We start from the raw sequence: 6,569 nt of genomic DNA, 5'->3' as shown, positions 1-6,569 counted from the left end.
TCTAGCAGCGCCAAGTTTTTTGTACTTTTACTTTTTGAAATAAAGTATGTTATATATGTGTCAAGAAAATATATTCCTTTCATAATTGGCGCAATTTAAAAAGATTTCATTTTATTTTGTGAGGCTAACACACTTGGCGCCTTTTTTTCCTTTTTTTTAAAAAGGTAATTTTGTTGAGATAATGTTCTTCCACATATCTTAATTCAGGATCTTATTTGGGCTTCCCTCCTCTTTTTGTTAACTTCATTAAAAACCTTATCTCTTCGCGTAATATTCAGTTTGTCATTCAAGGCTCCCTTTCTCCTTCTTACGTTTCACGCAAAGGTACTCCGCAGGGCTCTGTTCTGAGTCCTACCATTTTTAACATATATCTTAGAGATATAAACGATGCTCTACATCAAGATACTTCTCTCCTACAATTTGCTGACGATATCGTCATATATTCCTCTAGTGAGAATTTAGCTTCTGCTCTATCATCGATTAATAACTCTATGTCTAACATTCAACGCTATCTGTGCGGAAGGGGCCTCGAAATTTCCCCTAGTAAAACTCAACTCATGGTTTTTTCTAAAAAACATAATCTCAATCTTAATAATATTTATATCACTCTTCAAGAGAATACTATATACCTCTTCGTGTGTGAAATTCTTGGGGGTTTATTTGGATCCTAAACTTACTGGAAACACACATAGAATTATATCATCTCTAAAGGTAGACGCATCAACTCAGTTTTGTCTGCATTGAAAGATACGTGGTGGGGTGCTCATCCTCAACTCCTTATTAATATCTACAAAACCTTGACCCGTGCTGCATTGGAATATGCTGCTCTCATCTTTGTTCTTAGAGATAATCAATCTACAGCAAAACTACAGCGAGTTCAAAATCAGGCTCTCCGTCTCTCTTGCGGATATCGTATCTCCACTTCGAACAATCTTATTCATGCAGAAACCAAGATTCCGCTTTTAAGACATAGATTTGAGCTGCTCGCAGCTAAGTACTTTCTTAAAGTAATTTCGATACGAGACCATCCGGTCTCTACTAAGATCCATTACCTGTGCGACTCTCTCCCGCATTCTAAACAACTTACTTATCTCAGTAATAATTTTCCAGCTGCGCTGGTGTTTAAACGCATGTGGCTCTACAAGCACTCTCTCCATATTACCCTGACTCTCCCTTCCTTCCAAAACTCTTTTACCTCTACCATTACTACCACGTCTTATCTCACCTTAGAACGTAATATTCTTGACAACCTATCTGATATCCCTCCTCACGTTCTTCAGCTAGTCTTTTACCAAACTTTTGAAGCACAGTTTAAGGAAGCAACGATTTTTTATACCGACGGTTCTAAGATTGATGACAATTCCTTCGTTGGATCTGCCGTTTACTCACCCCAGCTACAACTGAATTATATGTGTAAACTCCACCCCGACGCCACGATCTTTACAGCTGAGGCATGGGCTATATATAATGCTCTTTTATTCGTCCTACACAACAACCTGGAACGCTCAATCATTATGTCGGACTCCAAAAGCGTACTTGATACGTTAAAGGGGTACCACAACAAAACTAACAACTACATCATTTCCTACATCAGAACCCTCCTTGATGAAGCTAAGTCAAACAACATTCTTGTCACATTCATTTGGATTCCTCCTCATCGTAGTATCGAAGGTAACGAGATAGCAGATCAGCTTGCCAAAAGAGCTATCAGAGAGGGCGTCGACTCAAACGTTAAGCTTCCGTACTCGGACAAGTTCGCCATACCTAAGAGGCAACTTGAGCGCGCTTTTGATCTATACTTGGAGAACACAGCCTCGCATAAAGGCCGTTTCTACTTTGACAACTGCTACAATAAGAAACGCAAGAAATTCTGGTTTCAAGAGTCTCATCTCTCTCGTGTCATGATTGTCACCGTTAACCGTCTTAGAAGCAACCATTACAACCTTGTAACGATGCACTCCGCAATGCATCGTTCCAACGATACCAGCCGCCAGGAATATTTCATATTTCGCGATATTAGAATTACCGCTGTCGACAGTAGCTATCGCCGCTCCGACCGAACGCGTCCGAAGATCGCCGAACGATCTGCGCTTCGCGCTCACCGCCGCTACGACCGAACACGAACGAATATCGCCGATCGACAATCCCCTCCGCGGGAATTACCGACCGCCGAGCGATATCGGAAAGAGCCGTAATAATACGAGCGGGAGCAATAATTAGTATAAAACGCGTAATTATTGCTCCGGGAGCTCTCTTCTATCCTAACCGTTGCTCCATTACGAATTCCGCTCCGATCCTAGCTCCGGTGATCCGACGCGAAAAGGGGGTCAAGTGTTCTTGGTCTCCGTCAAGCGTTCTTGACAGTCGATCACCAAACTTCCTGCTCCGCTGGCCGTACGACGCGAAAAGGGGGTAAAGCGTTCTCGACAGCCGTACGCCAGTATCCTAGAACTAACGCACCGGCGAGAAAAGGGGGTGAAGTGTTCTTCGCCTCCGCCAAGCGTTCTTGGCAGTCGGTCGTTAGAATATCTGTGCCTGTTACATTCCACGAAGCGTCCCTCATTGCATAGAGGGAACGCCCACCGCGTTATCCGCGTCGCGACCGTCATCCGCCGCTGGCGTATACTTCGCGTACGCGTATTTGTATCGTTATACCGCCGACCGCGTTTCGCGTCCGTCTTGGGATTCGGAGATCCCCACGCGTTTTTCTTAGTACTCGCGCCGTAATTGATATTTGCTGTTTTTCTATCCGTGTCTTTCATTTTCATTGTATTCGTCTCGTCTGTCCGCCGTCTCGCCGATATATATACACACCTGCGTACATTACCAGCACACACACACACACACGCACGCACGCACGCACGCACGCACGCACGCACGCACGCACGCACGCACGCACGCACGCACGCACGCACGCACGCACACACACACATTTATACTTGTAAATATACACGAACACGCACACCGATACCTGTACATTACACATATCATCTAAAGTAAACGTTTCTGTCTCTTGTCTTAAAATACTGTGTCGAGTTTGATTATTTGTTTCTGCATTCTCTCTTCCCGTGCGAACCTCTTTTGCGACTAGCGAAATTTGCGACGAGCTGATCCGCGCGGAAGTTAGGTTGTTTCAACCTTAATCATAGCCTTTTCCGAAAAAACCTTGTTGATGACCCCTCTTGTTCCTGCGGAGCCCCAATCCAGGACCTAGTGCACATTATTTTTCACTGCCCGCTTACTGCCTCACAGGCTATCCCTCTTAGAACAGCCCTACATAGTCTCATCTCGAAACCCTTTCAGGATCCTTACTCCTCTATTATCCTTGCACTCAACGCACCTTCCGCCAAAATTGCTCGCCTTTTTGTAAGCTTCTCCCTCGCTTGTACCCGATATCTTTGATTCAAATTTTCGCGACGCTGTCTCACGAGCAACCTGTCGATCATATATGTAATACTACTATATGGCTAGTGCCTATAAGAAGAACTGAGAGGAAGCGGTCCCAGAACCACGGTGCGGGAATATATATTTCCCTCTCTTTCTAAGATTACTTTGAGTGTTATGCGCATGCGTTGGATTGATCGCATCCGCCAACAGGAAAATAAAATATACTTCAGCACATGTGAGATCAGTGCGATCAGTGAGATGACGCGAACAAGTTATGTTCGTTATGCTTATTAGATGTGATTAATGTATGTACTGTATACAGGCAAAATGATCCAGATATGTTATGTATGTGGTAAAAAGCCTAATGCGACTGAAAACATCAGTTTGCATAGGTATAAAATCAGTTATATGAACGATTAATATTTACTGTGGCTTGTTTACGTATTGATGCTCTCTGAATTTTCTCAAGTGAAAAATTTCACTCTTCTAAGTGTAAAAAATTTAGGATTAATTTATTTATTCCGATAAAACTGACTCTGTTAACTCTAACAAGGTTATATCCTGAAGCGGAATCAATCACTTTTTCCTTCTTCCTTACACATATATGTATATTTATCCTTCTATTTATTATTGATGGAAGGGATGAATCCGACGCATGCGCACAACGTTCAAAGTACGCTGAGAAAGAGAGAGAAGTACATTCCCGCACCGTGGTTCTGGGACATGGACTTCTCTCTCATCTAGCCATATAGTAGTATTACATATATGCATGGGGCTTCGGCGATGCTGGAGTCCTGTTTTATCATTATTTATTTTGTTAGTTAAGGGGATGCTGGAGCTACGGCCGAACTTGATCGAAGTCGGTACAACAGATTTGTGACCGTTCACTTACGCCCTCTGCCTGCCGCGCTCCGCCGCTGGCCCCGAGCCGCCGTTGGCCGCGCGCCGCCGCCGCGCCGGCTGGCCGCGTGCTCACGCGTGCTGTTTGCATCTGATATATGCAATCATATGGCTCCTACTCATTCCGTATTCAGTACGTGTTTTTATTGATAAAAACACGTTTTTATCTCTGAAATTCTATAGTATGCGTAAAGTATACTATCGCATCTTAGAGCGCTAACATCATTGTAAGTGTTGAATACGGGCCTCCGAGTGAGTTGGAGTATGCAACGCGAGCAAATGTCGAGCAGAGAAACCTCTGCTTCGACTATTATGATCGTGTTGTCACACATATATATAGTATATACTGTCAGTAATAAAAATGTGTGATATAATGTGACATACACATATTTTAAATAAATACTGACAGATATATTGTTGCACACGAATGTAGAACATTTTCTTTCATCCAATGCCATTTTAGGTTAGGATATCTGTCAAAATATTATAGGTCTGTTTTCTATGACTGAACTATGTTTTGGAACTTGTGTGATAGTAGATTATATGTTTCATACTTATTGAAAGCAAAAGAGTTTCAGTACAATCTACTGCAGTTGTTATATAACAGACAAAATATATATATGAATGTATTGCACATACATAGCTGCTTTATCTATTTTTGCTATTTCTAATAAGTTATATGAAATATTCAGATAATGCTGATATGTGTATATTTATATTCAATATTCTGCATATGTGTATTATAATATATACATTTGTACAATATAAACACAACAGAAATGTAAATACACAGACATAAAAGACTCGTACTGAACATTCATGTATATATTGTCTACAAGCAATATTAGTATTTCATTTATATTATATAATGAATGTGTATATGAAAAGACATTTGTGAATATAAATTTCAGAATTATACTTTATGTTATTTAATGTATGCATACACATGTACATACACATTATCATACATAAAATATTTGAATATTGCACACAGACATGTATTGGTGATACATGCAATGCTATAACTATATTCAATTATATTCTAAATATATTGTGTGTATGTACTGCGACGTTATTCGCTTGCGCGTCGCAAGTCGAAAGAAATAATGAGCCTGATCAGACGAATAATGACAATAACGGAGGCGAAAGCGATCAAGCGAGAATCACGAAACGCGAAAGTTGGGCGCCAAACGTCCTTAAAGGCGACGTCGACCTCGCGAAAAATTCGAATTTCCCAATACGACACTACCCAAACGCGAAACATATGCGAAAATCCCGGAAATTCTCGCTCTTACGCTGCTAGGCCAGCTCAGTCAACGGTAGAGGGGCAGGGTCTTGGGAAAAGACAAGGGCTGCGTTGATACAAGGAAATTTAGGAGGAAAGATTACGCCGAGAACCCAAAAATCATACTCTCAATATTAAAGTAACAATAAGCGGGTTTATTAAAAACAGAAAAAAAATAAAATAAATGACTCAATAATATGACGTTGATAGCGCGTTGAAAGAATGACAAACAAAAAAAATTACAAAATAAACTAGAGCGCTGCGAACCCGCAAGAAAAATTATGCTCTTGGCTAAACAAAAATTACAGCAATCAAATGCGCGCCAGAACAAAGTATTTCGTAATACTAACGACGACAATATCCAATGACGCGAGGAATCCGCAGCAAAATTACAGCAAATCAACAGACGCGATATAATTTACAATCCCTCCGCGAATACGGACTCTCGAAAATTAAGTTCGCACAACAACATCGCAAGGTGACTAAAAATAATCTCGAAGATTGCATACAACATCATGCAGAGTCACCAAAATTCACGCGAGAATATCAGTCGGCACGCGCCGGGCGTACTGCCACATACGAGAACACTCCAAACGAATAATATACCGATCCTTTACGACTCAATACAACGTCGACATCGCGTTTTACATAGCAAGGGCGCGCGACTCGCGCCGTCTATAGTGATCAAGAGATATTCAAACTTTACTGCTTTGAAATAGAACGAAAAATGAACAATGAACTTAGACACGCACGAGTATTGTAACTAGTATTATAATGATGAGAAACAGAATGAGAATGACCGCGAGCGCTGGTTTGTCGCCTAGCTGTTTATATAGGGCCAACTTGGTGATCGCGGCGTGCGAAAACGCCGAATTTTCCGGAAAGATAGGTAATAAATTATTTTCTTAATTTTCAGTGTTCTCGGCAATATAGTAGTAGATGTATAGCACCGGTTCTGGACCGGGAGCAATGAGGGGGGGTGAGGTGCGCGGGGAAG

Source organism: Cyphomyrmex costatus, unplaced genomic scaffold, assembly GCF_001594065.2.
Source record: "Cyphomyrmex costatus isolate MS0001 unplaced genomic scaffold, Ccosl1.0 scaffold747, whole genome shotgun sequence".
In the NCBI taxonomy this organism is placed as follows: Eukaryota; Metazoa; Arthropoda; class Insecta; order Hymenoptera; family Formicidae; genus Cyphomyrmex; species Cyphomyrmex costatus.
The sequence above is the reverse complement of the archived record's forward strand: the minus strand, read 5'-3'. Positions refer to the sequence as shown.